The sequence below is a fragment of the Cynocephalus volans genome, chromosome 18, assembly GCF_027409185.1.
Source record: "Cynocephalus volans isolate mCynVol1 chromosome 18, mCynVol1.pri, whole genome shotgun sequence".
NCBI classification, from domain to species: Eukaryota; Metazoa; Chordata; class Mammalia; order Dermoptera; family Cynocephalidae; genus Cynocephalus; species Cynocephalus volans.
The window spans coordinates 454353-476290 of NC_084477.1; positions in this window are offsets into that span (position 1 = coordinate 454353).

Sequence of the window (21938 nt, forward strand, 5' to 3'; positions counted from 1 at the left end):
GGCATTTGCAGTTTCATTTCGCGTCTAATTTCCCAAACCAAACTGCTTGCAGCTCTAACTGCCTTCTAACTACCACTTCTTCGGTTCAGTGAGATATGCTGGATTCTAAACGGAGAAGCTTCTCTGACGCTTTTTCACAGAGATTTTGAAACTGAAATCTCCCATGCCGTTTCCACCATAGGCAGCAATGGGCTTCCCCATAGAACTTGCCAACCTGAATTCCTACAGGCTAGATGTGAGAGGCACATTCTGCTGCTTCCTCCCTTAGAGTTAAACTAGCTTCTGAAAGCTCAACCTCCGGGGAGTTTGTTTGGCAGAGATATAGAACACACTTTTCCAAGCCTGTTGGAAGGCATTTGCAGTTTCATTTCGCGTCTAATTTCCCAAACCAAACTGCTTGCAGCTCTAACTGCCTTCTAACTACCACTTCTTCGGTTCAGTGAGATATGCTGGATTCTAAACGGAGAAGCTTCTCTGACGCTTTTTCACAGAGATTTTGAAACTGAAATCTCCCATGCCGTTTCCACCATAGGCAGCAATGGGCTTCCCCATAGAACTTGCCAACCTGAATTCCTACAGGCTAGATGTGAGAGGCACATTCTGCTGCTTCCTCCCTTAGAGTTAAACTTGCTTCTGAAAGCTCAACCTCCGGGGAGTTTGTTTGGCAGAGATATAGAACACACTTTTCCAAGCCTGTTGGAAGGCATTTGCAGTTTCATTTCGCGTCTAATTTCCCAAACCAAACTGCTTGCAGCTCTAACTGCCTTCTAACTACCACTTCTTCGGTTCAGTGAGATATGCTGGATTCTAAACGGAGAAGCTTCTCTGACGCTTTTTCACAGAGATTTTGAAACTCAAATCTCCCATGCTGTTTCCACCATAGCCAGCAATGGGCTTCCCCATAGAACTTGCCAACCTGAATTCCTACAGGCTAGATGTGAGAGGCACATTCTGCTGCTTCCTCCCTTAGAGTTAAACTAGCTTCTGAAAGCTCAACCTCCAGGGAGTCTGTTTGGCAGAGATATAGAACACACTTTTCCAAGCCTGTTGGAAGGCATTTGCAGTTTCATTTCGCGTCTAATTTCCCAAACCAAACTGCTTGCAGCTCTAACTGCCTTCTAACTACCACTTCTTCGGTTCAGTGAGATATGCTGGATTCTAAACGGAGAAGCTTCTCTGACGCTTTTTCACAGAGATTTTGAAACTGAAATTTCCCATGCCGTTTCCACCATAGGCAGCAATGGTCTTCCCCATAGAACTTGCCAACCTGAATTCCTAAAGGCTAGATGTGAGAGGCACATTCTGCTGCTTCCTCCCTTAGAGTTAAACTTGCTTCTGAAAGCTCAACCTCCGGGGAGTTTGTTTGGCAGAGATATAGAACACACTTTTCCAAGCCTGTTGGAAGGCATTTGCAGTTTCATTTCGCGTCTAATTTCCCAAACCAAACTGCTTGCAGCTCTAACTGCCTTCTAACTACCACTTCTTCGGTTCAGTGAGATATGCTGGATTCTAAACGGAGAAGCTTCTCTGACGCTTTTTCACAGAGATTTTGAAACTGAAATCTCCCATGCTGTTTCCACCATAGGCAGCAATGGGCTTCCCCATAGAACTTGCCAACCTGAATTCCTACAGGCTAGATGTGAGAGGCACATTCTGCTGCTTCCTCCCTAAGAGTTAAGCTTGCTTCTGAAAGCTCAACCTCCGGGGAGTCTGTTTGGCAGAGATATAGAACACACTTTTCCAAGCCTGTTGGAAGGCATTTGCAGTTTCATTTCGTGTCTAATTTCCCAAACCAAACTGCTTGCAGCTCTAACTCCCTTCTAACTACCACTTCTTCGGTTCAGTGAGATATGCTGGATTCTAAACGGAGAAGCTTCTCTGACGCTTTTTCACAGAGATTTTGAAACTGAAATCTCCCATGCCGTTTCCACCATAGGCAGCAATGGGCTTCCCCATAGAACTTGCCAACCTGAATTCCTACAGGCTAGATGTGAGAGGCACATTCTGCTGCTTCCTTCCTTAGAGTTAAACTTGCTTCTGAAAGCTCAACCTCCGGGGAGTTTGTTTGGCAGAGATATAGAAAACACTTTTCCAAGCCTGTTGGAAGGCATTTGCAGTTTCATTTCGCGTCTAATTTCCCAAACCAAACTGCTTGCAGCTCTAACTGCCTTCTAACTACCACTTCTTCGGTTCAGTGAGATATGCTGGATTCTAAACGGAGAAGCTTCTCTGACGCTTTTTCACAGAGATTTTGAAACTGAAATTTCCAAACCCGTTTCCAACGAAGGCGCCAATGGGCTTCCCCATAGAACTTGCCAACCTGAATTCCTACAGGCTAGATGTGAGAGGCACATTCTGCTGCTTCCTCCCTTAGAGTTAAACTAGCTTCTGAAAGCTCAACCTCCAGGGAGTCTGTTTGGCAGAGATATAGAACACACTTTTCCAAGCCTGTTGGAAGGCATTTGCAGTTTCATTTCGCGTCTAATTTCCCAAACCAAACTGCTTGCAGCTCTAACTGCCTTCTAACTACCACTTCTTCGGTTCAGTGAGATATGCTGGATTCTAAACGGAGAGGCTTCTCTGACGCATTTTCACAGAGATTTTGAAACTGAAATCTCCCATGCCGTTTCCACCATAGGCAGCAATGGGCTTCCCCATAGAACTTGCCAACCTGAATTCCTAAAGGCTAGATGTGAGAGGCACATTCTGCTGCTTCCTCCCTAAGAGTTAAGCTTGCTTCTGAAAGCTCAACCTACGGGGAGTCTGTTTGGCAGAGATATAGAACACACTTTTCCAAGCCTGTTGGAATGCATTTGCAGTTTCATTTCGCGTCTAATTTCCCAAACCAAACTGCTTGCAGCTCTAACTCCCTTCTAACTACCACTTCTTCGGTTCAGTGAGATATGCTGGATTCTAAACGGAGAAGCTTCTCTGACGCTTTTTCACAGAGATTTTGAAACTGAAATCTCCCATGCCGTTTCCACCATAGGCAGCAATGGGCTTCCCCATAGAACTTGCCAACCTGAATTCCTACAGGCTAGATGTGAGAGGCACATTCTGCTGCTTCCTCCCTAAGAGTTAAGCTTGCTTCTGAAAGCTCAACCTCCGGGGAGTCTGTTTGGCAGAGATATAGAACACACTTTTCCAAGCCTGTTGGAAGGCCTTTGCAGTGTCATTTCGCGTCTAATTTCCCAAACCAAACTGCTTGCAGCTCTAACTCCCTTCTAACTACCACTTCTTCGGTTCTGTGAGATATGCTGGATTCTAAACGGAGAAGCTTCTCTGACGCTTTTTCACAGAGATTTTGAAACTGAAATCTCCCATGCCGTTTCCACCATAGGCAGCAATGGGCTTCCCCATAGAACTTGCCAACCTGAATTCCTACAGGCTAGATGTGAGAGGCACATTCTGCTGCTTCCTCCCTTAGAGTTAAACTTGCTTCTGAAAGCTCAACCTCCGGGGAGTCTGTTTGGCAGAGATATAGAACACATTTTTCCAAGCCTGTTTGAAGGCATTTGCACTTTCATTTCGCGTCTAATTTCCCAAACCAAACTGCTTGCAGCTCTAACTCCCTTCTAACTACCACTTCTTCGGTTCTGTGAGATATGCTGGATTCTAAACGGAGAAGCTTCTCTGACGCTTTTTTACAGAGATTTTGAAACTGAAATCTCCCATGCCGTTTCCACCATAGGCAGCAATGGGCTTCCCCATAGAACTTGCCAACCTGAATTCCTACAGGCTAGATGTGAGAGGGACATTCTGCTGCTTCCTCCCTTAGAGTTAAACTAGCTTCTGAAAGCTCAACCTCCGGGGAGTTTGTTTGGCAGAGATATAGAACACACTTTTCCAAGCCTGTTGGAAGGCATTTGCAGTTTCATTTCGCGTCTAATTTCCCAAACCAAACTGCTTGCAGCTCTAACTCCCTTCTAACTACCACTTCTTCGGTTCAGTGAGATATGCTGGATTGTAAACGGAGAAGCTTCTCTGACGCTCTTTCACAGAGATTTTGAAACTGAAATTTCCAAACCCGTTTCCAACGAAGGCGCCAAAGGGCTTCCCCATAGAACTTGCCAACCTGAATTCCTACAGGCTAGATGTGAGAGGCACATTCTGCTGCTTCCTCCCTTAGAGTTAAACTATCTTCTGAAAGCTCAGCCTCCGGGGAGTCTGTTTGGCAGAGATATAGAACACAATTTTCCAAGCCTGTTGGAAGGCATTTGCAGTGTCATTTCGCGTCTAATTTCCCAAACCAAACTGCTTGCAGCTCTAACTCCCTTCTAACTACCACTTCTTCGGTTCAGTGAGATATGCTGGATTCTAAACGGAGAAGCTTCTCTGACGCTTTTTCACAGAGATTTTGAAACTGAAATCTCCCATGCCGTTTCCACCATAGGCAGCAATGGGCTTCCCCATAGAACTTGCCAACCTGAATACCTACAGGCTAGATGTGAGAGGCACATTCTGCTGCTTCCTCCCTAAGAGTTAAGCTTGCTTCTGAAAGCTCAACCTCCGGGGAGTCTGTTTGGCAGAGATATAGAACACACTTTTCCAAGCCTGTTGGAAGGCCTTTGCAGTGTCATTTCGCATCTAATTTCCCAAACCAAACTGCTTGCAGCTCTAACTCCCTTCTAACTACCACTTCTTCGGTTCTGTGAGATATGCTGGATTCTAAACGGAGAAGCTTCTCTGACGCTTTTTCACAGAGATTTTGAAACTGAAATCTCCCATGCCGTTTCCACCATAGGCAGCAATGGGCTTCCCCATAGAACTTGCCAACCTGAATTCCTACAGGCTAGATGTGAGAGGCACATTCTGCTGCTTCCTCCCTTAGAGTTAAAATTGCTTCTGAAAGCTCAACCTCCGGGGAGTCTGTTTGGCAGAGATATAGAACACATTTTTCCAAGCCTGTTTGAAGGCGTTTGCACTTTCATTTCGCGTCTAATTTCCCAAACCAAACTGCTTGCAGCTCTAACTCCCTTCTAACTACCACTTCTTCGGTTCTGTGAGATATGCTGGATTCTAAACGGAGAAGCGTCTCTGACGCTTTTTCACAGAGATTTTGAAACTGAAATCTCCCATGCCGTTTCCACCATAGGCAGCAATGGGCTTCCCCATAGAAGTTGCCAACCTGAATTCCTACAGGCGAGATGTGAGAGGGACATTCTGCTGCTTCCTCCCTTAGAGTTAAACTAGCTTCTGAAAGCTCAGCCTCCGGGGAGTCTGTTTGGCAGAGATATAGAACACAATTTTCCAAGCCTGTTGGAAGGCATTTGCCGTGTCATTTAGCATCTAATTTCCCAAACCAAACTGCTTGCAGCTCTAACTCCCTTCTAACTACCACTTCTTCGGTTCAGTGAGATATGCTGGATTCTAAACGGAGAAGCTTCTCTGACGCTTTTTCACAGAGATTTTGAAACTGAAATCTCCCATGCCGTTTCCACCATAGGCAGCAATGGGCTTCCACATAGAACTTGCCAACCTGAATTCCTACAGGCTAGATGTGAGAGGGACATTCTGCTGCTTCCTCCCTTAGAGTTAAACTAGCTTCTGAAAGCTCAACCTCCGGGGAGTTTGTTTGGCAGAGATATAGAACACACTTTTCCAAGCCTGTTGGAAGGCATTTGCAGTTTCATTTCGCGTCTAATTTCCCAAACCAAACTGCTTGCAGCTCTAACTCCCTTCTAACTACCACTTCTTCGGTTCAGTGAGATATGCTGGATTCTAAACGGAGAAGCTTCTCTCACGCTTTTTCACAGAGATTTTGAAACTGAAATTTCCAAACCCGTTTCCAACGAAGGCGCCAATGGGCTTCTCCATAGAACTTGCCAACCTGAATTCCTACAGGCTAGATGTGAGAGGCACATTCTGCTGCTTCCTCCCTTAGAGTTAAACTTGCTTCTGAAAGCTCAACCTCCGGGGAGTCTGTTTGGCAGAGATATAGAACACACTTTTCCAAGCCTGTTGGAAGGCATTTGCAGTGTCATTTCGCGTCTAATTTCCCAAACCAAACTGCTTGCAGCTCTAACTCCCTTCTAACTACCACTTCTTCGGTTCAGTGAGATATGCTGGATTCTAAACGGAGAAGCTTCTCTGACGCTTTTTCACAGAGATTTTGAAACTGAAATCTCCCATGCCGTTTCCACCATAGGCAGCAATGGGCTTCCCCATAGAACTTGCCAACCTGAATTCCTACAGGCTAGATGTGAGAGGCACATTCTGCTGCTTCCTCCCTAAGAGTTAAGCGTGCTTCTGAAAGCTCAACCTCTGGGGAGTCTGTTTGGCAGAGATATAGAACACACTTTTCCAAGCCTGTTGGAAGGCCTTTGCAGTGTCATTTCGCATCTAATTTCCCAAACCAAACTGCTTGCAGCTCTAACTTCCTTCTAACTACCAATTCTTCGGTTCAGTGAGATATGCTGGATTCTAAACGGCGAAGCTTCTCTGACGCTTTTTCACAGAGATTTTGAAACTGAAATCTCCCATGCCGTTTCCACCATAGGCAGCAATGGGCTTCCCCATAGAACTTGCCAACCTGAATTCCTACAGGCTAGATGTGAGAGGGACATTCTGCTGCTTCCTCCCTTAGAGTTAAACTAGCTTCTGAAAGCTCAACCTCCGGGGAGTTTGTTTGGCAGAGATATAGAACACACTTTTCCAAGCCTGTTGGAAGGCCTTTGCAGTTTCATTTCGCGTCTAATTTCCCAAACCAAACTGCTTGCAGCTCTAACTGCCTTCTAACTACCACTTCTTCGGTTCAGTGAGATATGCTGGATTCTAAACGGAGAAGCTTCTCTGACGCTTTTTCACAGAGATTTTGAAACTGAAATCTCCCATGCCGTTTCCACCATAGGCAGCAATGGGCTTCCCCATAGAACTTGCCAACCTGAATTCCTACAGGCTAGATGTGAGAGGCACATTCTGCTGCTTCCTCCCTTAGAGTTAAACTTGCTTCTGAAAGCTCAACCTCCGGGGAGTTTGTTTGGCAGAGATATAGAACACACTTTTCCAAGCCTGTTGGAAGGCATTTGCAGTTTCATTTCGCGTCTAATTTCCCAAACCAAACTGCTTGCAGCTCTAACTGCCTTCTAACTACCACTTCTTCGGTTCAGTGAGATATGCTGGATTCTAAACGGAGAAGCTTCTCTGACGCTTTTTCACAGAGATTTTGAAACTCAAATCTCCCATGCTGTTTCCACCATAGCCAGCAATGGGCTTCCCCATAGAACTTGCCAACCTGAATTCCTACAGGCTAGATGTGAGAGGCACATTCTGCTGCTTCCTCCCTTAGAGTTAAACTAGCTTCTGAAAGCTCAACCTCCAGGGAGTCTGTTTGGCAGAGATATAGAACACACTTTTCCAAGCCTGTTGGAAGGCATTTGCAGTTTCATTTCGCGTCTAATTTCCCAAACCAAACTGCTTGCAGCTCTAACTGCCTTCTAACTACCACTTCTTCGGTTCAGTGAGATATGCTGGATTCTAAACGGAGAAGCTTCTCTGACGCTTTTTCACAGAGATTTTGAAACTGAAATCTCCCATGCCGTTTCCACCATAGGCAGCAATGGGCTTCCCCATAGAACTTGCCAACCTGAATTCCTACAGGCTAGATGTGAGAGGCACATTCTGCTGCTTCCTTCCTTAGAGTTAAACTTGCTTCTGAAAGCTCAACCTCCGGGGAGTTTGTTTGGCAGAGATATAGAAAACACTTTTCCAAGCCTGTTGGAAGGCATTTGCAGTTTCATTTCGCGTCTAATTTCCCAAACCAAACTGCTTGCAGCTCTAACTGCCTTCTAACTACCACTTCTTCGGTTCAGTGAGATATGCTGGATTCTAAACGGAGAAGCTTCTCTGACGCTTTTTCACAGAGATTTTGAAACTGAAATCTCCCATGCTGTTTCCACCATAGGCAGCAATGGGCTTCCCCATAGAACTTGCCAACCTGAATTCCTACAGGCTAGATGTGAGAGGCACATTCTGCTGCTTCCTCCCTTAGAGTTAAACTAGCTTCTGAAAGCTCAACCTCCAGGGAGTCTGTTTGGCAGAGATATAGAACACACTTTTCCAAGCCTGTTGGAAGGCATTTGCAGTTTCATTTCGCGTCTAATTTCCCAAACCAAACTGCTTGCAGCTCTAACTGCCTTCTAACTACCACTTCTTCGGTTCAGTGAGATATGCTGGATTCTAAACGGAGAGGCTTCTCTGACGCATTTTCACAGAGATTTTGAAACTGAAATCTCCCATGCCGTTTCCACCATAGGCAGCAATGGGCTTCCCCATAGAACTTGCCAACCTGAATTCCTAAAGGCTAGATGTGAGAGGCACATTCTGCTGCTTCCTCCCTAAGAGTTAAGCTTGCTTCTGAAAGCTCAACCTACGGGGAGTCTGTTTGGCAGAGATATAGAACACACTTTTCCAAGCCTGTTGGAATGCATTTGCAGTTTCATTTCGCGTCTAATTTCCCAAACCAAACTGCTTGCAGCTCTAACTCCCTTCTAACTACCACTTCTTCGGTTCAGTGAGATATGCTGGATTCTAAACGGAGAAGCTTCTCTGACGCTTTTTCACAGAGATTTTGAAACTGAAATCTCCCATGCCGTTTCCACCATAGGCAGCAATGGGCTTCCCCATAGAACTTGCCAACCTGAATTCCTACAGGCTAGATGTGAGAGGCACATTCTGCTGCTTCCTCCCTTAGAGTTAAACTTGCTTCTGAAAGCTCAACCTCCGGGGAGTTTGTTTGGCAGAGATATAGAAAACACTTTTCCAAGCCTGTTGGAAGGCATTTGCAGTTTCATTTCGCGTCTAATTTCCCAAACCAAACTGCTTGCAGCTCTAACTGCCTTCTAACTACCACTTCTTCGGTTCAGTGAGATATGCTGGATTCTAAACGGAGAAGCTTCTCTGACGCTTTTTCACAGAGATTTTGAAACTGAAATTTCCAAACCCGTTTCCAACGAAGGCGCCAATGGGCTTCCCCATAGAACTTGCCAAGCTGAATTCCTAAAGGCTAGATGTGAGAGGCACATTCTGCTGCTTCCTCCCTTAGAGTTAAACTAGCTTCTGAAAGCTCAACCTCTGGGGAGTTTGTTTGGCAGAGATATAGAACACACTTTTCCAAGCCTGTTGGAAGGCATTCGCAGTTTCATTTCGCGTCTAATTTCCCAAACCAAACTGCTTGCAGCTCTAACTGCCTTCTAACTACCACTTCTTCGGTTCAGTGAGATATGCTGGATTCTAAACGGAGAAGCTTCTCTGACGCTTTTTCACAGAGATTTTGAAACTGAAATCTCCCATGCTGTTTCCACCATAGGCAGCAATGGGCTTCCCCATAGAACTTGCCAACCTGAATTCCTACAGGCTAGATGTGAGAGGCACATTCTGCTGCTTCCTCCCTTAGAGTTAAACTAGCTTCTGAAAGCTCAACCTCCAGGGAGTCTGTTTGGCAGAGATATAGAACACACTTTTCCAAGCCTGTTGGAAGGCATTTGCAGTTTCATTTCGCGTCTAATTTCCCAAACCAAACTGCTTGCAGCTCTAACTGCCTTCTAACTACCACTTCTTCGGTTCAGTGAGATATGCTGGATTCTAAACGGAGAAGCTTCTCTGACGCTTTTTCACAGAGATTTTGAAACTGAAATCTCCCATGCCGTTTCCACCATAGGCAGCAATGGGCTTCCCCATAGAACTTGCCAACCTGAATTCCTACAGGCTAGATGTGAGAGGCACATTCTGCTGCTTCCTCCCTAAGAGTTAAGCTTGCTTCTGAAAGCTCAACCTCCGGGGAGTTTGTTTGGCAGAGATATAGAACACACTTTTCCAAGCCTGTTGGAAGGCCTTTGCAGTGTCATTTCGCATCTAATTTCCCAAACCAAACTGCTTGCAGCTCTAACTCCCTTCTAACTACCACTTCTTCGGTTCAGTGAGATATGCTGGATTCTAAACGGAGAAGCTTCTCTGACGCTTTTTCACAGAGATTTTGAAACTGAAATCTCCCATGCCGTTTCCACCATAGGCAGCAATGGGCTTCCCCATAGAACTTGCCAACCTGAATTCCTACAGGCTAGATGTGAGAGGCACATTCTGCTGCTTCCTCCCTTAGAGTTAAACTTGCTTCTGAAAGCTCAACCTCCGGGGAGTCTGTTTGGCAGAGATATAGAACACACTTTTCCAAGCCTGTTGGAAGGCCTTTGCAGTGTCATTTCGCATCTAATTTCCCAAACCAAACTGCTTGCAGCTCTAACTCCCTTCTAACTACCACTTCTTCGGTTCTGTGAGATATGCTGGATTCTAAACGGAGAAGCTTCTCTGACGCTTTTTCACAGAGATTTTGAAACTGAAATCTCCCATGCCGTTTCCACCATAGGCAGCAATGGGCTTCCCCATAGAACTTGCCAACCTGAATTCCTACAGGCTAGATGTGAGAGGCACATTCTGCTGCTTCCTCCCTTAGAGTTAAAATTGCTTCTGAAAGCTCAACCTCCGGGGAGTCTGTTTGGCAGAGATATAGAACACATTTTTCCAAGCCTGTTTGAAGGCGTTTGCACTTTCATTTCGCGTCTAATTTCCCAAACCAAACTGCTTGCAGCTCTAACTCCCTTCTAACTACCACTTCTTCGGTTCTGTGAGATATGCTGGATTCTAAACGGAGAAGCGTCTCTGACGCTTTTTCACAGAGATTTTGAAACTGAAATCTCCCATGCCGTTTCCACCATAGGCAGCAATGGGCTTCCCCATAGAAGTTGCCAACCTGAATTCCTACAGGCGAGATGTGAGAGGGACATTCTGCTGCTTCCTCCCTTAGAGTTAAACTAGCTTCTGAAAGCTCAGCCTCCGGGGAGTCTGTTTGGCAGAGATATAGAACACAATTTTCCAAGCCTGTTGGAAGGCATTTGCAGTGTCATTTAGCATCTAATTTCCCAAACCAAACTGCTTGCAGCTCTAACTCCCTTCTAACTACCACTTCTTCGGTTCAGTGAGATATGCTGGATTCTAAACGGAGAAGCTTCTCTGACGCTTTTTCACAGAGATTTTGAAACTGAAATCTCCCATGCCGTTTCCACCATAGGCAGCAATGGGCTTCCACATAGAACTTGCCAACCTGAATTCCTACAGGCTAGATGTGAGAGGGACATTCTGCTGCTTCCTCCCTTAGAGTTAAACTAGCTTCTGAAAGCTCAACCTCCGGGGAGTTTGTTTGGCAGAGATATAGAACACACTTTTCCAAGCCTGTTGGAAGGCATTTGCAGTTTCATTTCGCGTCTAATTTCCCAAACCAAACTGCTTGCAGCTCTAACTCCCTTCTAACTACCACTTCTTCGGTTCAGTGAGATATGCTGGATTCTAAACGGAGAAGCTTCTCTCACGCTTTTTCACAGAGATTTTGAAACTGAAATTTCCAAACCCGTTTCCAACGAAGGCGCCAATGGGCTTCTCCATAGAACTTGCCAACCTGAATTCCTACAGGCTAGATGTGAGAGGCACATTCTGCTGCTTCCTCCCTTAGAGTTAAACTTGCTTCTGATAGCTCAACCTCCGGGGAGTCTGTTTGGCAGAGATATAGAACACACTTTTCCAAGCCTGTTGGAAGGCATTTGCAGTGTCATTTCGCGTCTAATTTCCCAAACCAAACTGCTTGCAGCTCTAACTCCCTTCTAACTACCACTTCTTCGGTTCAGTGAGATATGCTGGATTCTAAACGGAGAAGCTTCTCTGACGCTTTTTCACAGAGATTTTGAAACTGAAATCTCCCATGCCGTTTCCACCATAGGCAGCAATGGGCTTCCCCATAGAACTTGCCAACCTGAATTCCTACAGGCTAGATGTGAGAGGCACATTCTGCTGCTTCCTCCCTAAGAGTTAAGCTTGCTTCTGAAAGCTCAACCTCCGGGGAGTCTGTTTGGCAGAGATATAGAACACACTTTTCCAAGCCTGTTGGAAGGCCTTTGCAGTGTCATTTCGCATCTAATTTCCCAAACCAAACTGCTTGCAGCTCTAACTGCCTTCTAACTACCACTTCTTCGGTTCAGTGAGATATGCTGGATTCTAAACGGAGAAGCTTCTCTGACGCTTTTTCACAGAGATTTTGAAACTGAAATCTCCCATGCCGTTTCCACCATAGGCAGCAATGGGCTTCCCCATAGAACTTGCCAACCTGAATTCCTACAGGCTAGATGTGAGAGGCACATTCTGCTGCTTCCTCCCTAAGAGTTAAGCTTGCTTCTGAAAGCTCAACCTCTGGGGAGTCTGTTTGGCAGAGATATAGAACACACTTTTCCAAGCCTGTTGGAAGGCCTTTGCAGTGTCATTTCGCATCTAATTTCCCAAACCAAACTGCTTGCAGCTCTAACTTCCTTCTAACTACCAATTCTTCGGTTCAGTGAGATATGCTGGATTCTAAACGGCGAAGCTTCTCTGACGCTTTTTCACAGAGATTTTGAAACTGAAATCTCCCATGCCGTTTCCACCATAGGCAGCAATGGGCTTCCCCATAGAACTTGCCAACCTGAATTCCTACAGGCTAGATGTGAGAGGGACATTCTGCTGCTTCCTCCCTTAGAGTTAAACTAGCTTCTGAAAGCTCAACCTCCGGGGAGTTTGTTTGGCAGAGATATAGAAAACACTTTTCCAAGCCTGTTGGAAGGCCTTTGCAGTTTCATTTCGCGTCTAATTTCCCAAACCAAACTGCTTGCAGCTCTAACTGCCTTCTAACTACCACTTCTTCGGTTCAGTGAGATATGCTGGATTCTAAACGGAGAAGCTTCTCTGACGCTTTTTCACAGAGATTTTGAAACTGAAATCTCCCATGCCGTTTCCACCATAGGCAGCAATGGGCTTCCCCATAGAACTTGCCAACCTGAATTCCTACAGGCTAGATGTGAGAGGCACATTCTGCTGCTTCCTCCCTTAGAGTTAAACTTGCTTCTGAAAGCTCAACCTCCGGGGAGTTTGTTTGGCAGAGATATAGAACACACTTTTTCAAGCCTGTTGGAAGGCATTTGCAGTTTCATTTCGCGTCTAATTTCCCAAACCAAACTGCTTGCAGCTCTAACTGCCTTCTAACTACCACTTCTTCGGTTCAGTGAGATATGCTGGATTCTAAACGGAGAAGCTTCTCTGACGCTTTTTCACAGAGATTTTGAAACTCAAATCTCCCATGCTGTTTCCACCATAGCCAGCAATGGGCTTCCCCATAGAACTTGCCAACCTGAATTCCTACAGGCTAGATGTGAGAGGCACATTCTGCTGCTTCCTCCCTTAGAGTTAAACTAGCTTCTGAAAGCTCAACCTCCAGGGAGTCTGTTTGGCAGAGATATAGAACACACTTTTCCAAGCCTGTTGGAAGGCATTTGCAGTTTCATTTCGCGTCTAATTTCCCAAACCAAACTGCTTGCAGCTCTAACTGCCTTCTAACTACCACTTCTTCGGTTCAGTGAGATATGCTGGATTCTAAACGGAGAAGCTTCTCTGACGCTTTTTCACAGAGATTTTGAAACTGAAATCTCCCATGCCGTTTCCACCATAGGCAGCAATGGGCTTCCCCATAGAACTTGCCAACCTGAATTCCTACAGGCTAGATGTGAGAGGCACATTCTGCTGCTTCCTCCCTAAGAGTTAAGCTTGCTTCTGAAAGCTCAACCTCCGGGGAGTTTGTTTGGCAGAGATATAGAACACACTTTTCCAAGCCTGTTGGAAGGCCTTTGCAGTGTCATTTCGCATCTAATTTCCCAAACCAAACTGCTTGCAGCTCTAACTCCCTTCTAACTACCACTTCTTCGGTTCAGTGAGATATGCTGGATTCTAAACGGAGAAGCTTCTCTGACGCTTTTTCACAGAGATTTTGAAACTGAAATCTCCCATGCCGTTTCCACCATAGGCAGCAATGGGCTTCCCCATAGAACTTGCCAACCTGAATTCCTACAGGCTAGATGTGAGAGGCACATTCTGCTGCTTCCTCCCTTAGAGTTAAACTTGCTTCTGAAAGCTCAACCTCCGGGGAGTCTGTTTGGCAGAGATATAGAACACACTTTTCCAAGCCTGTTGGAAGGCCTTTGCAGTGTCATTTCGCATCTAATTTCCCAAACCAAACTGCTTGCAGCTCTAACTCCCTTCTAACTACCACTTCTTCGGTTCTGTGAGATATGCTGGATTCTAAACGGAGAAGCTTCTCTGACGCTTTTTCACAGAGATTTTGAAACTGAAATCTCCCATGCCGTTTCCACCATAGGCAGCAATGGGCTTCCCCATAGAACTTGCCAACCTGAATTCCTACAGGCTAGATGTGAGAGGCACATTCTGCTGCTTCCTCCCTTAGAGTTAAAATTGCTTCTGAAAGCTCAACCTCCGGGGAGTCTGTTTGGCAGAGATATAGAACACATTTTTCCAAGCCTGTTTGAAGGCGTTTGCACTTTCATTTCGCGTCTAATTTCCCAAACCAAACTGCTTGCAGCTCTAACTCCCTTCTAACTACCACTTCTTCGGTTCTGTGAGATATGCTGGATTCTAAACGGAGAAGCGTCTCTGACGCTTTTTCACAGAGATTTTGAAACTGAAATCTCCCATGCCGTTTCCACCATAGGCAGCAATGGGCTTCCCCATAGAAGTTGCCAACCTGAATTCCTACAGGCGAGATGTGAGAGGGACATTCTGCTGCTTCCTCCCTTAGAGTTAAACTAGCTTCTGAAAGCTCAGCCTCCGGGGAGTCTGTTTGGCAGAGATATAGAACACAATTTTCCAAGCCTGTTGGAAGGCATTTGCAGTGTCATTTAGCATCTAATTTCCCAAACCAAACTGCTTGCAGCTCTAACTCCCTTCTAACTACCACTTCTTCGGTTCAGTGAGATATGCTGGATTCTAAACGGAGAAGCTTCTCTGACGCTTTTTCACAGAGATTTTGAAACTGAAATCTCCCATGCCGTTTCCACCATAGGCAGCAATGGGCTTCCACATAGAACTTGCCAACCTGAATTCCTACAGGCTAGATGTGAGAGGGACATTCTGCTGCTTCCTCCCTTAGAGTTAAACTAGCTTCTGAAAGCTCAACCTCCGGGGAGTTTGTTTGGCAGAGATATAGAACACACTTTTCCAAGCCTGTTGGAAGGCATTTGCAGTTTCATTTCGCGTCTAATTTCCCAAACCAAACTGCTTGCAGCTCTAACTCCCTTCTAACTACCACTTCTTCGGTTCAGTGAGATATGCTGGATTCTAAACGGAGAAGCTTCTCTCACGCTTTTTCACAGAGATTTTGAAACTGAAATTTCCAAACCCGTTTCCAACGAAGGCGCCAATGGGCTTCTCCATAGAACTTGCCAACCTGAATTCCTACAGGCTAGATGTGAGAGGCACATTCTGCTGCTTCCTCCCTTAGAGTTAAACTTGCTTCTGATAGCTCAACCTCCGGGGAGTCTGTTTGGCAGAGATATAGAACACACTTTTCCAAGCCTGTTGGAAGGCATTTGCAGTGTCATTTCGCGTCTAATTTCCCAAACCAAACTGCTTGCAGCTCTAACTCCCTTCTAACTACCACTTCTTCGGTTCAGTGAGATATGCTGGATTCTAAACGGAGAAGCTTCTCTGACGCTTTTTCACAGAGATTTTGAAACTGAAATCTCCCATGCCGTTTCCACCATAGGCAGCAATGGGCTTCCCCATAGAACTTGCCAACCTGAATTCCTACAGGCTAGATGTGAGAGGCACATTCTGCTGCTTCCTCCCTAAGAGTTAAGCTTGCTTCTGAAAGCTCAACCTCCGGGGAGTCTGTTTGGCAGAGATATAGAACACACTTTTCCAAGCCTGTTGGAAGGCCTTTGCAGTGTCATTTCGCATCTAATTTCCCAAACCAAACTGCTTGCAGCTCTAACTGCCTTCTAACTACCACTTCTTCGGTTCAGTGAGATATGCTGGATTCTAAACGGAGAAGCTTCTCTGACGCTTTTTCACAGAGATTTTGAAACTGAAATCTCCCATGCCGTTTCCACCATAGGCAGCAATGGGCTTCCCCATAGAACTTGCCAACCTGAATTCCTACAGGCTAGATGTGAGAGGCACATTCTGCTGCTTCCTCCCTAAGAGTTAAGCTTGCTTCTGAAAGCTCAACCTCTGGGGAGTCTGTTTGGCAGAGATATAGAACACACTTTTCCAAGCCTGTTGGAAGGCCTTTGCAGTGTCATTTCGCATCTAATTTCCCAAACCAAACTGCTTGCAGCTCTAACTTCCTTCTAACTACCAATTCTTCGGTTCAGTGAGATATGCTGGATTCTAAACGGCGAAGCTTCTCTGACGCTTTTTCACAGAGATTTTGAAACTGAAATCTCCCATGCCGTTTCCACCATAGGCAGCAATGGGCTTCCCCATAGAACTTGCCAACCTGAATTCCTACAGGCTAGATGTGAGAGGGACATTCTGCTGCTTCCTCCCTTAGAGTTAAACTAGCTTCTGAAAGCTCAACCTCCGGGGAGTTTGTTTGGCAGAGATATAGAAAACACTTTTCCAAGCCTGTTGGAAGGCCTTTGCAGTTTCATTTCGCGTCTAATTTCCCAAACCAAACTGCTTGCAGCTCTAACTGCCTTCTAACTACCACTTCTTCGGTTCAGTGAGATATGCTGGATTCTAAACGGAGAAGCTTCTCTGACGCTTTTTCACAGAGATTTTGAAACTGAAATCTCCCATGCCGTTTCCACCATAGGCAGCAATGGGCTTCCCCATAGAACTTGCCAACCTGAATTCCTACAGGCTAGATGTGAGAGGCACATTCTGCTGCTTCCTCCCTTAGAGTTAAACTTGCTTCTGAAAGCTCAACCTCCGGGGAGTTTGTTTGGCAGAGATATAGAACACACTTTTTCAAGCCTGTTGGAAGGCATTTGCAGTTTCATTTCGCGTCTAATTTCCCAAACCAAACTGCTTGCAGCTCTAACTGCCTTCTAACTACCACTTCTTCGGTTCAGTGAGATATGCTGGATTCTAAACGGAGAAGCTTCTCTGACGCTTTTTCACAGAGATTTTGAAACTCAAATCTCCCATGCTGTTTCCACCATAGCCAGCAATGGGCTTCCCCATAGAACTTGCCAACCTGAATTCCTACAGGCTAGATGTGAGAGGCACATTCTGCTGCTTCCTCCCTTAGAGTTAAACTAGCTTCTGAAAGCTCAACCTCCAGGGAGTCTGTTTGGCAGAGATATAGAACACACTTTTCCAAGCCTGTTGGAAGGCATTTGCAGTTTCATTTCGCGTCTAATTTCCCAAACCAAACTGCTTGCAGCTCTAACTGCCTTCTAACTACCACTTCTTCGGTTCAGTGAGATATGCTGGATTCTAAACGGAGAAGCTTCTCTGACGCTTTTTCACAGAGATTTTGAAACTGAAATTTCCCATGCCGTTTCCACCATAGGCAGCAATGGTCTTCCCCATAGAACTTGCCAACCTGAATTCCTAAAGGCTAGATGTGAGAGGCACATTCTGCTGCTTCCTCCCTAAGAGTTAAGCTTGCTTCTGAAAGCTCAACCTCCGGGGAGTCTGTTTGGCAGAGATATAGAACACACTTTTCCAAGCCTGTTGGAAGGCATTTGCAGTTTCATTTCGTGTCTAATTTCCCAAACCAAACTGCTTGCAGCTCTAACTCCCTTCTAACTACCACTTCTTCGGTTCAGTGAGATATGCTGGATTCTAAACGGAGAAGCTTCTCTGACGCTTTTTCACAGAGATTTTGAAACTGAAATCTCCCATGCCGTTTCCACCATAGGCAGCAATGGGCTTCCCCATAGAACTTGCCAACCTGAATTCCTACAGGCTAGATGTGAGAGGCACATTCTGCTGCTTCCTTCCTTAGAGTTAAACTTGCTTCTGAAAGCTCAACCTCCGGGGAGTTTGTTTGGCAGAGATATAGAAAACACTTTTCCAAGCCTGTTGGAAGGCATTTGCAGTTTCATTACGCGTCTAATTTCCCAAACCAAACTGCTTGCAGCTCTAACTGCCTTCTAACTACCACTTCTTCGGTTCAGTGAGATATGCTGGATTCTAAACGGAGAAGCTTCTCTGACGCTTTTTCACAGAGATTTTGAAACTGAAATTTCCAAACCCGTTTCCAACGAAGGCGCCAATGGGCTTCTCCATAGAACTTGCCAACCTGAATTCCTACAGGCTAGATGTGAGAGGCACATTCTGCTGCTTCCTCCCTTAGAGTTAAACTAGCTTCTGAAAGCTCAACCTCCAGGGAGTCTGTTTGGCAGAGATATAGAACACACTTTTCCAAGCCTGTTGGAAGGCATTTGCAGTTTCATTTCGCGTCTAATTTCCCAAACCAAACTGCTTGCAGCTCTAACTGCCTTCTAACTACCACTTCTTCGGTTCAGTGAGATATGCTGGATTCTAAACGGAGAGGCTTCTCTGACGCATTTTCACAGAGATTTTGAAACTGAAATCTCCCATGCCGTTTCCACCATAGGCAGCAATGGGCTTCCCCATAGAACTTGCCAACCTGAATTCCTAAAGGCTAGATGTGAGAGGCACATTCTGCTGCTTCCTCCCTAAGAGTTAAGCTTGCTTCTGAAAGCTCAACCTACGGGGAGTCTGTTTGGCAGAGATATAGAACACACTTTTCCAAGCCTGTTGGAATGCATTTGCAGTTTCATTTCGCGTCTAATTTCCCAAACCAAACTGCTTGCAGCTCTAACTCCCTTCTAACTACCACTTCTTCGGTTCAGTGAGATATGCTGGATTCTAAACGGAGAAGCTTCTCTGACGCTTTTTCACAGAGATTTTGAAACTGAAATCTCCCATGCCGTTTCCACCATAGGCAGCAATGGGCTTCCCCATAGAACTTGCCAACCTGAATTCCTACAGGCTAGATGTGAGAGGCACATTCTGCTGCTTCCTCCCTTAGAGTTAAACTTGCTTCTGAAAGCTCAACCTCCGGGGAGTTTGTTTGGCAGAGATATAGAAAACACTTTTCCAAGCCTGTTGGAAGGCATTTGCAGTTTCATTTCGCGTCTAATTTCCCAAACCAAACTGCTTGCAGCTCTAACTGCCTTCTAACTACCACTTCTTCGGTTCAGTGAGATATGCTGGATTCTAAACGGAGAAGCTTCTCTGACGCTTTTTCACAGAGATTTTGAAACTGAAATTTCCAAACCCGTTTCCAACGAAGGCGCCAATGGGCTTCCCCATAGAACTTGCCAAGCTGAATTCCTAAAGGCTAGATGTGAGAGGCACATTCTGCTGCTTCCTCCCTTAGAGTTAAACTAGCTTCTGAAAGCTCAACCTCTGGGGAGTTTGTTTGGCAGAGATATAGAACACACTTTTCCAAGCCTGTTGGAAGGCATTTGCAGTTTCATTTCGCGTCTAATTTCCCAAACCAAACTGCTTGCAGCTCTAACTGCCTTCTAACTACCACTTCTTCGGTTCAGTGAGATATGCTGGATTCTAAACGGAGAAGCTTCTCTGACGCTTTTTCACAGAGATTTTGAAACTGAAATCTCCCATGCTGTTTCCACCATAGGCAGCAATGGGCTTCCCCATAGAACTTGCCAACCTGAATTCCTACAGGCTAGATGTGAGAGGCACATTCTGCTGCTTCCTCCCTTAGAGTTAAACTAGCTTCTGAAAGCTCAACCTCCAGGGAGTCTGTTTGGCAGAGATATAGAACACACTTTTCCAAGCCTGTTGGAAGGCATTTGCAGTTTCATTTCGCGTCTAATTTCCCAAACCAAACTGCTTGCAGCTCTAACTGCCTTCTAACTACCACTTCTTCGGTTCAGTGAGATATGCTGGATTCTAAACGGAGAAGCTTCTCTGACGCTTTTTCACAGAGATTTTGAAACTGAAATCTCCCATGCCGTTTCCACCATAGGCAGCAATGGGCTTCCCCATAGAACTTGCCAACCTGAATTCCTACAGGCTAGATGTGAGAGGCACATTCTGCTGCTTCCTCCCTAAGAGTTAAGCTTGCTTCTGAAAGCTCAACCTCCGGGGAGTTTGTTTGGCAGAGATATAGAACACACTTTTCCAAGCCTGTTGGAAGGCCTTTGCAGTGTCATTTCGCATCTAATTTCCCAAACCAAACTGCTTGCAGCTCTAACTCCCTTCTAACTACCACTTCTTCGGTTCAGTGAGATATGCTGGATTCTAAACGGAGAAGCTTCTCTGACGCTTTTTCACAGAGATTTTGAAACTGAAATCTCCCATGCCGTTTCCACCATAGGCAGCAATGGGCTTCCCCATAGAACTTGCCAACCTGAATTCCTACAGGCTAGATGTGAGAGGCACATTCTGCTGCTTCCTCCCTTAGAGTTAAACTTGCTTCTGAAAGCTCAACCTCCGGGGAGTTTGTTTGGCAGAGATATAGAACACACTTTTCCAAGCCTGTTGGAAGGCATTTGCAGTTTCATTTCGCGTCTAATTTCCCAAACCAAACTGCTTGCAGCTCTAACTGCCTTCTAACTACCACTTCTTCGGTTCAGTGAGATATGCTGGATTCTAAACGGAGAAGCTTCTCTGACGCTTTTTCACAGAGATTTTGAAACTGAAATCTCCCATGCTGTTTCCACCATAGCCAGCAATGGGCTTCCCCATAGAACTTGCCAACCTGAATTCCTACAGGCTAGATGTGAGAGGCACATTCTGCTGCTTCCTCCCTTAGAGTTAAACTAGCTTCTGAAAGCTCAACCTCCAGGGAGTCTGTTTGGCAGAGATATAGAACACACTTTTCCAAGCCTGTTGGAAGGCATTTGCAGTTTCATTTCGCGTCTAATTTCCCAAACCAAACTGCTTGCAGCTCTAACTGCCTTCTAACTACCACTTCTTCGGTTCAGTGAGATATGCTGGATTCTAAACGGAGAAGCTTCTCTGACGCTTTTTCACAGAGATTTTGAAACTGAAATTTCCCATGCCGTTTCCACCATAGGCAGCAATGGTCTTCCCCATAGAACTTGCCAACCTGAATTCCTAAAGGCTAGATGTGAGAGGCACATTCTGCTGCTTCCTCCCTTAGAGTTAAACTAGCTTCTGAAAGCTCAACCTCTGGGGAGTTTGTTTGGCAGAGATATAGAACACACTTTTCCAAGCCTGTTGGAAGGCATTTGCAGTTTCATTTCGCGTCTAATTTCCCAAACCAAACTGCTTGCAGCTCTAACTGCCTTCTAACTACCACTTCTTCGGTTCAGTGAGATATGCTGGATTCTAAACGGAGAAGCTTCTCTGACGCTTTTTCACAGAGATTTTGAAACTGAAATCTCCCATGCTGTTTCCACCATAGGCAGCAATGGGCTTCCCCATAGAACTTGCCAACCTGAATTCCTACAGGCTAGATGTGAGAGGCACATTCTGCTGCTTCCTCCCTTAGAGTTAAACTAGCTTCTGAAAGCTCAACCTCCAGGGAGTCTGTTTGGCAGAGATATAGAACACACTTTTCCAAGCCTGTTGGAAGGCATTTGCAGTTTCATTTCGCGTCTAATTTCCCAAACCAAACTGCTTGCAGCTCTAACTGCCTTCTAACTACCACTTCTTCGGTTCAGTGAGATATGCTGGATTCTAAACGGAGAAGCTTCTCTGACGCTTTTTCACAGAGATTTTGAAACTGAAATCTCCCATGCCGTTTCCACCATAGGCAGCAATGGGCTTCCCCATAGAACTTGCCAACCTGAATTCCTACAGGCTAGATGTGAGAGGCACATTCTGCTGCTTCCTCCCTTAGAGTTAAACTTGCTTCTGAAAGCTCAACCTCCGGGGAGTTTGTTTGGCAGAGATATAGAACACACTTTTCCAAGCCTGTTGGAAGGCATTTGCAGTTTCATTTCGCGTCTAATTTCCCAAACCAAACTGCTTGCAGCTCTGCCTTCTAACTACCACTTCTTCGGTTCAGTGAGATATGCTGGATTCTAAACGGAGAAGCTTCTCTGACGCTTTTTCACAGAGATTTTGAAACTGAAATCTCCCATGCTGTTTCCACCATA